Source organism: Carassius auratus, chromosome 47 (assembly GCF_003368295.1).
Source record: "Carassius auratus strain Wakin chromosome 47, ASM336829v1, whole genome shotgun sequence".
NCBI lineage: Eukaryota > Metazoa > Chordata > Actinopteri > Cypriniformes > Cyprinidae > Carassius > Carassius auratus.
Genome location: NC_039289.1, coordinates 1678991 through 1690681, shown reverse-complemented (window position 1 = coordinate 1690681; position 11691 = coordinate 1678991). Strand labels below are relative to the sequence as shown.

Below are 11691 nucleotides of genomic sequence, written 5' to 3'. Positions count from 1 at the left end.
TTATCTATGTTTAGTACAATGGTCAGGATGGTACGTTTGTGTAGTGTTGCTGGTTGCAACAGCACTGCTGGACTGAATAGTTTTCCAGCAGACTTTAAAATTAGGCACCAGTGGTTGCATGCACTTGGCCTGGAAGACCGCGAGTTCCCGCCTAGAGCTATAGTGTGCAAACTGCATTTTACGCAGGATTGCTTCTCCAACGCAATGGAGGTGGTAATGGACTTCTCCACACAGCTTGCGCTGAAAAGTGCAGGAGTTAAGACCGCAGTTTGAGCCAGTGGCTCGAATTGATATGGCTCATGCCACAGATACCTCGACATCCTCCACTTCAGGTGAAGGTGGGGGAGAAAAGTCCTCTACTTCAAATGAACGCTCTGTTGCAAAGCTACTTGCGTCACTACAGTCACTCTCCATTTTAGCGACTCTGACAGCAGCTGTCAATCAATCCGTTTACTGCGTGTCTCAGGTTCACACCCCACCCGCTCAGCCCCGCCCTCGGTTTAACCCATCTATCTCCGCTGTGCTCTGCCCACTTTTCAGCATTTTTCAGATGTTGCCAGTGGGTGGAGTCAGGCTCTGACCAGGGGTTTAGTTACCCTTTAAATGAAAACGAAAGGAGGCAGAGGTGTTTGATATCCCATTTTTCACAAAAAGATGAATCTTTAGATCTTTCTTGAAAATGAGTAAAGACTAATTGAAAAAAAAAATTAGCTGTACGAATTGAGATTGGGAGGGATTTTGAACTTCTTTGGGATGGCACCACAAGGCATTGTTCACTTGCAGAGTGCAAACTTCTGGAGGGCACATAAGATTTAACCAGTGAGTTATCTTGTAGGCAAGCACCAGTACCTTGAATTTGATGCGAGTGGCTACTGGTAGCCAGTGTAACATGATGAGGAGAGGATTAACGTGAGCTTTTTTTGGCTCATTGAAGACAACCCTCGCTGCTGCATTCTGGATCAATTGCAGAGGCTTGACAGTACATGCAGGAAGAGCCAGGAGAGCATTACAATAGTCCAGTCTGGAGAGAACAAGAGATTGGACAAGAAGTTGGGTGGCTTGCTTTGAAAGGAAGGGTCTAATCTTCCTAATGTTGTATAAGGCAAACCTGCAGGACCGGGTCGTTGTAGCAGTGTAGTCTGTGAAGCTTAACTGATGGTCCATCACAACTCCTAGGTTTCTGGCTGTCTTCAAAGGAGTAATGGTTGACGAACCCAGCTGTATAGAGAAGTTGTGATGAAGCAATGGGTTGGTTGGAATGACCAGGAGTTCTGGTGATTAACAGTGTTAAAGCAGCAGACAGGTCCAATAAGATGAGTACTGAGGATTTTGAAGCTGCTCTTGCTAGTCGCAGGGCTTCAGTAACCGAGAGCAGGGCAGTCTCAGTTGAGTGGCCACTTTTGAAGCCAGATTGGTTGCTGTCCAGGAGGTTGTTCTGTCCAAGGAACATAGAAAGCTGGTTGAACACTGCTCAATCAAGTGTCTTTGAAATGAACGGAAGAAGGGATACCGGTCTGAAGTTTTCAAGAAGCGCTGAATTTAGAGATGGTTTCTTGAGCAGTGGGCTTACCAGAGCCTGCTTAAATGCTGAGGGAAATGTTCCAGAGTGAAGAGAGGAGTTGATAATGTGAGTAAGTGAAGGTATGACTGAAGAAGAGATCACTTGAAGGAGGTGAGTGGGGATCGGATCAAGTGGACAAGTAGTAGGATGATTGGACAGGAGAAGTTTGGAAACGTCCATCTCTGATAGTGGGGAGGAGGAGGAGAAAGAGTGCATCGGTCATTGTGAAGTTGTCCTCAGTCTGAGGTGTGGAGAATTGGTCACTGATAGATCTTGTCTTATTTGTGAAGTAAACTGCAAAGTCATCCGCTTTAAGGGTCGATAGAGGAGGTGGTGGCGGTGGATTGTGGTTGAAGAGTGTCCGAGCGTCATGACAGCTGTTAATTTTGTTGTGGTAGTAGGATGTTTTAGCAGTGAAGACATTTTCAGAGTTTCTTGATTTCTGCCATTTCCTCTCTGCAGCCCTGAGTTTATAGCGATGTTCACGGAGAACCTCGGACAGCCAGGGGCAGATGTGGTGGTGCATGCTGGCCGAGACGTCAGTGGGCAAAAGTTGTCCAAGCAAGATGTTAAAGTGGAGCAAAGAGTGTCCATAACGCTGTTCGTGTCCAGAGCAGAAAACTGAGAGTGCAGTAAGCAAGGATTAAACCACAGCAGATAGGCGAGATGGAGAGAGTGAGCGTAGGTTCCATCGAAAGGTGACCTGCGTTGGAGTGTGTGCCGCTTCAGGAGTAAGTGCTAGGTTAGCAGTAATGAGGAAGTCGTCTGAGGTGTGCAGTGGAGCAACTGAAGAGTTGTCCACAGAGCAACAGTAGATGAGGTCCAGGTGTTTGCCTGATTTGTGAGTCGCTGTAGTAGACACTTGCTTGAGATCTAATTAGGCGAACAGAGTGTTGAAGTCAGCAGCCTGGGGTTTATCTAGGTCAGGGGTGCCCAACCCTGTTCCTGGCGATCGACTGTCCTGCAAAGTTTGGCTCCAACCCTAATCAAACACATCTGCCTTTAATTTTTAAGTGAGCCTGAAGACCTTAATTAGTTGCTTCAGGTGTGTTTGATTAGGATTGGAGCTAAACTTTGTAGGACAGTCGATCGCCAGGAGCAGAGTTGAGCACCCCTGATCTAGGTGGATGTTGAAGTCACCAAGCTGTACCAGAGGAGTACCATCTTCAGGAAAGTTTGATAGCAGCACATCCAACCCCTCTAAGAAGTTTCCCAATTGACCTGGGGGACGATAAATGACCACAAAGTGAATTTTAACAGGGTGGGTTACAGTAATGGCATGTGATTCAAATGAACCATTACCTGTAGGTGATTCCTGAAGATCAAATTTCCATTCTTTTGATATAAGGAGACCCGTACCTCCATCCCTCCCAGTGATACAAGGAGTTAGGGAACAAGTGAAATTAGTGGAGAGGGCTGGAGGGGTGGCAGTATCTTCAGGTTTGATCCAAGTCTCTGTCAGTGCCATGAGGTTGAGACCGGAATGAGTAGCAATAGAAGAAATGAAGTCTGCTTTGTTATCTGCAGACTGTCAGTTCCAGAGACCAACTGGAATAGAGAGCATAGTAGTAGAGGTCAGAGGGACAAGCCGTAGATTTGTCAGACAGGCCGTCCTGCGATGTACGTAGCGTGCTCTTCGAGTGTTAGTAGTGATAGTAGAGATCTGAATCACACAGTGACTACAAGTGTAAGAAATATTTGAGAACAAGCTATACAAAAAGTAAAGAAAGGGGGGGAAAGCAATACTCAATTGCCCTGTCGTTGTCCTTGCTCGGTGGAGTCGTGCAGGTAGAGTCGATTGTCTTCACACGAGGGCTGCCCCAACCGCTGCCGCGGTGAAACCTACCGCTTTTGTATTTGCCTGATTACCTGTGATTGAAGTCAGCTGGCCACGCCTCACTATTTAGCAGATCGAAACTGGGCAGTCCCACGATAGGCAAACACAAAACCAATCGCCACTTTCAGCACATATTTACCAGGGTAAGACACACACAATTTAAACCAAAAACTTTCCTAGAAATGACAATCACACAGTAGTCTAATGAGAAAACGAGACAAAACACTCACAAGCTGCTGTCCTTCTCTGTTGCTCGATTGTTTCTTCTGACAAGTGCTTTCAAAACAGCTAATTAAGTAATTTCACTGGCTTTGGCCACGCCTCACTATTTATCAGATCGAAACTGGGCAGACGCGAAACCAAGTGCCACTTTCAGCACATATTCACCAGGGTAAGACACACACAATTTAAACCAAAAACTTTCCTACGAATGCACAAAGTCCGCACTACCGAGGATGCACGTCCAAAATCAGCGTACTTTGTATTGAGAAACGTGCACAGACCTACGTCACCAGTCTATTTGCCTAATCTTCCTGGTACTTTACACCGTGGTGGAAACGCAGAAAGCAACAGGTCTGGGGGAAAAAAAGTTCCTGGTACAAATATTCCGGGTAATTTCGATGGAAACGTGGCATAACAGGTCCTATTCAAATATGTATTTATACATTCAGACTTGTAACTATATATTCAGATTTACATTTATGTATTAGACAATATATATTCAGGCTTATAATTATATTATTACACAATATTATACTATTTTGGGGAGTACTAGAACATGCTTGCATGCATTTACTATGTACAGATATGTATTATGTATTATGCATATGTGTTTTTATTTAATTCTATCATAATAACATGAATTGCAGTGAGACGGTTATACAGTTGAATTTATACCATAGTACAGTCTCAGGCGGCAATGTATAAAAACCGATGCAAACTCATTGTCTGCCAGCATGAGTCGCTGTGTGAGTGGTACAGATCAAGGTTTCGCCGGGAACAGCTCCACACACACACACAAAAAAAATCCTGCTTTATCAGACATTACATACAAGATTGAATTAAAATGCCATCTATTTTTCCTGAAGTCGGTGTCTTCCAGTAATAAAGTGATATAAAAACACCTGCACTCAATGTATGCACACTGCACACTGTAGTATCACAACTGAAGTGTAAATTCTGCAGATTACATCATTGTCCAGTATTGTACAGTCAGTAATTTATTATCAAAATGTTTATAATAATATTCAAAAAAATTTACAGTTGGTTTGATACATTTATCTCAAACGGAGTCAGAATCTAAAATAGAAAACAGTTATTTTAAATAACAAAAATATTTCAACATTTAAAAAATTTAAAATCTCACTGTTCAAAAACTTTTGACTGGTAGTTTATGTGTGTTTGTATTTTTTTAAGACTAGACTGTATATGCATACTGATACATTTCAAAATTTTATTTCTTTTCATTTTGATGATTATAACTGACAACAAAAGAAAATCCCAAATTCAATCCTGTGTTTGGATTTTTTTAAGACTAGATTTTATATGCATACATATCTCGGCCTATAAACCTATTTTTACCCTCAATTTCTGTACATGCAGCCATTTTAACTGAAATTTGTGGGACATTTTAACATAACCAGCCATTTCTACCTAAATGACATTTTATATATACTACATTCATATTAAACTGTTTTATTTGAAAGAGCATGTCAAAACATTGTTCATAAACCTTTGCTTTGTTGGTAAGCATATGTAAGATTGGTTTAGTACCCTTATTGGTGATTAATGAAATGTCAGGCTCACTTACTTTACAATTTCTCTGACAAGCTTTATGTAACTCTGCCCTGTTGCCTTAAGAAACTCAGACCAATCAAATTATAGTTACATGTCAACAAGTGTTGAAGCAAAAATGGAAAATTAGTTATTGTGATTGACTATAAAAATGTTAAGAGATATGCCACTTCAATCTAATTTGGCACAGTTTAGCTGACTTCACCCTTATTCCAAACCTAAATGGTTGGAATCTTCAAAAATGACACACACACACACACACACACACACACACACACATATATATATATATATATATATATATAAATAGTTAAGCAACATGGTAGTTCTCTCATAAGTCATCGATGTTAGCAAGACAAAACTATTTTGACAGGGACAATTTTGCACAAACAGAAACACGCACACGTGTAAAAAAAAAAAAAAATCCCATTTGATGTCTACTGTAAGTGAACACGTGCCTGGTTTGGACTGTCTTTTATGGTTTGTTTGGTGAATTTGTAGCACTTGAATGTATATGGGGCCCCCTACTGGTGAACTAATAAAGAAACAATAAAAAAATTAAATAACAGTCTTGTCTTGTCTTGTACAGAATTTAAATAACCAACAAATTATTAGTAACAAAACACATGAGTGTGTATGATTCAATTTCTACCTTTGGTCTCGTAGGTGTCTGATTCACTATGAAAAGTGAGCACTGTCTTGACTGAACTTCTCACTCTTTCCCTCAGTGTAGCCATCTCGTAACGTTCACCTTGGAGATTGAAAATGAGCAGTAAACAATACAGAACCAGAACAATAAAACCCACAGAAGAGGTGGGAGTTCAAAGAAGGAATCTTTATATTACCAAACTGCAGGGAGAGGAAGAGTAGAAGTCATGATCTGCAAGATTAACCACAATCTGATGTGATCCGATCACCTCAGAGAAAACCAGGGTTGAGCTGCTGCAAGAGCTTTTGAAGCACAGCAGCTGTGGTCAAAGAGTTCTCGTGTGTTCTGATTGGTGGATGATGAGTGGATAAAGACTAGAGCAATCAAATAGTGAGAGAGTGATCTGCTCACCTGATTATGTTAAAATGCCAATCCATATGATTCGCAAACACTGCGTTCGGAGCTTGAATCATTATACTCATTTCGGGAGTTCGGTGCGGGTTCGCTAATCATGTGAGTCAGTTTGGGGATCGCGAATCATTTGAGTCTGTTCGGGAGCTCGGAGCGGGATCGCGAATCATTTGAGTCAGTTTGGGGATCGCGAATCATTTGAGTCAGTTTGGGAGTTCGGAGCGGGTTCGCGAATCATTTGAGTCTGTTCGGGCGCTCGGAGCGGGATATCGCGAATCATTTGAGTCAGTTTGGGAATCGCGAATCATTTGAATCAGAGTTCGGAGCGGGATCGCGAATGAGTCAGTTCGGGAGTTCGGAGCGGGTTCGCGAATCATTTGAGTCCGTTTGGGAGGTCGGAGCGTGAATCATTTGAGTCAGAGCGGCTTCGTGGATCATTTGAATCATTTTGAGAGTTCGGTGCGGGTTCGCGAATCATTTGAGTCAGGTCGGAGCGGCTTCGCGGATCATTTGAATCATTTTGAGAGTTCGGAACGGGTTCGCGAGTCATTTGAGTCAGTTCGGGAGTTCAAAGCATAGACAGTAAAAGAAATGGACACAGCGACCCCATTGGAACTCAATTGAGACAAATGAAGCCCAGCGTTTTTTAGCACTTCCGTTTCTGACACGTAGACTCAAACGAAGCTTGACGACGTCAGCAACCTGTCTGCCAGATGTAAATCTTCTAGTAGCTGTGCGTGCAAACTGCCATCGTTAATCTTGCAGAGACGGCGAGCTTGAGCGGGGAGTTCTTTGTCGTGAGTGAGCAGGAGTAAGTATTCTGATTAATTATTTTGTATAGTATTTTAAAATGTAACGCCAGTACGACATATTAAGTTAATTGCCTGCGAGCTTCTCCTCCTGTCTGTACAGTAATGCGACAGAGAGCCGAGTGGTTATGAAGCAATCGTTAGCCTATTTTTACAAAAACTGTTTCTATGGGGCATTAGAAGGTAATGGAGCCCTTTATATATTGTCGTGTATCTTTAGAAATAAATAATGGACAAACAGAGTCTTTAAACGCCTCAGATGTAAAGTTATTCGCTGTCAAAGTCAAGCGTGTACGTCTGCAGACTGCAAGACGGGGGCGTAACTTGAAGTGGGCGTAACTTGAAGTAGGAGGCGTAACTTGAAGTTGTCCGAATCACACAGAACCACGCGAGACCTCAAAACGATAAGTTATTGGCAATATGGCGGCACAGAGTAGAATATTGATTACGTTTTAAGGGAGACAGGGGTTTTAGGCAGGATTTGATTCATGATGTGTGTGTAGATATTAATGTTAGGGGACAATGTGAGAGTGTACGTTTTAGTAGGAAAACGTATTATCTGACCCACACTCCGGAACAGAAGAGGGCGGTAATGCACCAATAAGCTGGATGCCAACCGCCGTTAAACTGGAAAGAAGACGAATATGACAGCTTGCTGTGAGAGACAACTGTGAGAATCTTATTTTTTTCCGAAATAATTATTTAAATTGAAGTGTATAAGTCATTTTCATACAGTGGTATTGTTTTTGGAGTTAATAATTTATAAAAACTAAGGCGTAAAGTAAGCAACATATAAGCAAAAGGTAAAAAGACGCTATCCCCAGGTATCACAGGCTCAGTCTGTCTGTGACCTACATAATATAGCATATTTGTGATTTAGCTGTAAACATGTTTTATAATGCATAACTAACAGGGGAGCTCCATTAAGTAGACGACTCAATAGTAGATTTACATAAACTATATATACTTCTTGAAGACTAGTACTAAAATGTCTATTTATCATCTGACTGGATAATGTTTGATAAGTATTGTAGATGAGCACATCTAACAGGCATGAAACAGGTGTCTGAGTGATATGTGTGTGTGATATTGTGTGGAATTCACTTTTGTCAACACTGCTATAGATGAATGTGAGTCATGTAAACAAACAAATCTACATAAAGTAACTAAACATAAGTTATCTTTTTTATTTGTCCATTTGCATTATTGATAATTTAAGGAACATTTGTGTTGGATAAAAAGTGAGTTACATCAGTTATTAGTTCAACATGTAAATGCAGTATATCACAGATATATAACAGAGGAGACTGACTCTTGTCTGGATGTTACAGGGACAGATGAGACACATATGTGTTTATCTGCTGCAGAGACACTGATGAAGGAATGCTACCATCAAAGGATTTGTGTAAGTACACTACAAAAATAAATGAAACATTTTAAATCTTAAGTTGTATTTTATTTTAATGTAATTTTAAACAACTATTACACCTCCTTTCTTATTCTTGATTTCTGTGCATTTGCTGCAGATCTTTTGTGGTGGAGCAGGACCTGCAAGGAAAGGTGAAAAAGAGGGAAAACCTGAAACAATAGAATAATGTAATGACTTTTTGTATTGTGTATTTTTGTAGGACATGAACATGTCTGTAGACTGGCTCCATCACTCCAGCTCTTACCGTCTCATCAGGACCAGATGCTGCTCTGGTGTCTTCATCCTCAGTGACCCCAGAGCCAGTGAGAGCATCTAGGGAAAGACCACAAGACACTGAGCATGTGATTTGGGTAATGTTTGTTCAGCTGGTTAATGTTTAAACAATGAAGGCTGACTTTCAGAAGCTTCAAAAGCATCATCAAAAAATGTGATGGAGCTTTTATCTGAAGTGATTGACAGTGCTCTTATAACAGGGGCCTACAATCCCCTGATCAACCTGGAGAAGAGAGCCGTGCCCAAGGACACACTGGTGTTCCTGTGGCTCAAGTGGTAGAGCATTGCGTTAGCAGTGCAAGGTTTTGGGTTCGAATACCAGGGAACACATGTTAGGTAAAAACTGTTAGTCTGAATGCACTGTAAGTCACTTTGGATAAATGTATAATTTATTTATATATTTGAACCACTTCAGTGGTTTAGCCCACTACAAAAGTAATAAATCATGTACTTGTAAACTCTGTGTAAATGTTTTTCAGGTAGTCGTGCTCATGGGGTGCAGGCACACGAAAGTTTGGAGCAGACACAGCAGTCAGATTGTCCTGCACGTCTTCCCCTGCTCTAGCTTCAAGGTTGTGTGGTTCAGAGAGCCGTCATCAAGGTCTTCCTCATCCTGTTGCTCAACGACATCCCCATTGAGAAGAGTGAGATTGTGAAGTGCAGCGGCAGAACTGTATCACCTGTGTTCAGATGGCAGGAGGATCACTGTGTCACAAAAGAAAATACATTTGGCTTCTTTTACTAAAATGTAATTTTAAGAAAAAAAAATATATAATTATTGGTTGGCATTTATCGTTATTATTGCATGGTAAATGTTGGGGTGGGCAAAAGATGCAATTCATTATGGGGTAATGTTAATTTTCGAGTAGTAATACTTACATTTTTAGAGTGTCAAATCAACAGTCTTCTCCAAAGATGAGATCTTCAAGCAGCTGATCGAAGTACCCTTTGTGCAGATATTGCAGTCGCTGTGAGGTGTTTGTGCACCTGACCCACTTTTTTATTATTATTGCCAAATTATTACATAAAAGATCATGGTAAGAGGTTGTATCTGACAATAAACAATCATAATGCCATAAAACAGTAAATAAAAAAATTATGTGTTCATAGTATGAGATGCTATAAAAGAAAAACGTTTTTCACGTAAAATTATTTAAAAAATATTCAAGAGATAACGATTTTGGGTTTTCTAATAAAAAACAAATGTTTTAAGGATAACACTTGATCACATTAGTGGAGTTAAAAATATATATATATAAAAAAATCAACAGTATTGGCTAAACAACAATCACAAAATAAAAAGGCAGCCGTTTCTGCAACGTTCTTCATTATCAAGATAATTACAAATACAATAATTAAACCTGTCACTTATATCTTTTACGTTTTTGTGCTTGTTATAACTTTGTAGGTCACATGATCAACATAGCGGATGATGATATACAATTTGGATTCATACTTCATACATACGCATTTAGGCTGTAGAGTATAAACTCTTTTAGCGCTCCTTAAGTTAGTACTTATTGAAATTAAGTGCCTAATTAAAGGGTATGCGGTTTCGAACGCATCCCGACAAAATCTCGTTTTGAGGTCTCGCGTGGTTCTGTGTGATTTGAACAACTTCAAGTTACGCCCACTTCAAGTTACGCCCCCGTCTTGCAGTCTGCAGACAGACCCTTCTCGACATGTTGCAATGACAGCTGTCATATGCCATGAGTAAGCCCGCGACGCCACCTTGTGGACAACTGTGTACTGCAACAACTTTATTAATGTAACCTGTATTATTGCTTGTGTGAATGCTATTTAATCTGCTGTATACCTAATATTTCTTATTATTCTTTGATATTTTCAGACCACTCACTGTTACCGCTCAACCTGATCAACAGTAAACTCCTAACTTTGATTCAACTGAGTCTTATGTGTTCTTTCCAACACATACCGCTATACAACCCTGATTACGTGGATTCACCAGAGACCAGTTAAACCCCCGCTCCATACACACATACAAACACACACACACACGTTTGCATTTTTACTTTCTCAAAAAAAAATTCATTTTTACATTCTACATGTATGATACATTCTGTATGATTTATAAGCATTTTGAAAAATGGGGACATGGGTTATGTCCTCATAAGTCACCCTCTCCTTGTAATACCTGTGTCATACCCATGTCATTATACAGACTTGTGTCCTGATATGTCACAAAAACAAGAGCACACACACACTCTCACACACACACACTAATTGAGAATGAGGAGTCACGTGCCGATTTGGGAGGGGTCTGAGCCGGTCGGCCCTGATGGAAGGATACGAGGGGTCTGTTGCCAGGGACAATGCCTTCAGAACTTCACAGAGGCGCGACTAAACATTTCAGAGCGCTTTCATTTTTGCGCATTTATTTTGTCGGCGGAACAGATCGAGACGGATCTACGAATACGAGAAAGAAAAGGAAGAAAGTAAAGCAATGCAAAAACATAAGGCGAAAGAAAGTGGACCTTACAGGAACAAGCTCACATCAAGCGCAAAACAGCGTTGTTTGGAGAAGCTCTCAGGCAGCTCCCTGCAGCGGCACAGAGACCTGGACAATTTACCTCAGTGCACACATGTGGACATTGGGAATTATATTGTTTACGATGTAAGTCACTTTGCATTCACGCTGTAAATGGCTTTAATCTAACCCGGACATTTACATCTCGCAATCACACATTTAACTACCCTAGCTAACCCAGAACTGGTTTGTCCACTTTGCAGCCCCCAACAAAAAAAATTATAACTAAACATACACAGCTTTAGCATAGCTACATCAAAACATGTTGGAAACGTTCGTATACATTGAACATCTCGTTACAATCTAGTGTTCAGTCGCAGTTAATTCTAAATGCTATGTAATTACAATACGCTAAAACGCATGTGAATAAACTTACTTTG

The 11691-nt window shown here is 40.7% G+C and overlaps 2 long non-coding RNA genes across 3 annotated transcripts; one reads left to right on the top strand and one right to left on the bottom strand.

The window, feature by feature from the left end:
* Positions 1-5638: 5638 nt before the first annotated feature.
* LOC113064727 (uncharacterized) lies at positions 5639-6075 on the bottom strand. Its single transcript, XR_003278889.1, has 3 exons — positions 6038-6075; positions 5845-5943; positions 5639-5727 (listed from the first exon to the last, which is right to left on the bottom strand). It is a non-coding gene; the product is annotated as an uncharacterized LOC113064727 (long non-coding RNA).
* A 1353-nt stretch (positions 6076-7428) lies between these two features.
* LOC113064724 (uncharacterized) lies at positions 7429-9521 on the top strand. 2 transcript variants are annotated; one of them, XR_003278886.1, is made up of 4 exons: positions 7429-7731; positions 8393-8466; positions 8690-8840; positions 9243-9521. It is a non-coding gene; the product is annotated as an uncharacterized LOC113064724 (long non-coding RNA). The 2 variants fall into 2 exon arrangements; XR_003278887.1 differs by lacking the exon at positions 8690-8840 and adding an exon at positions 8588-8621 and having other exon boundaries at positions 7431-7731.
* The last annotated feature ends 2170 nt before the right edge of the window (positions 9522-11691 follow it).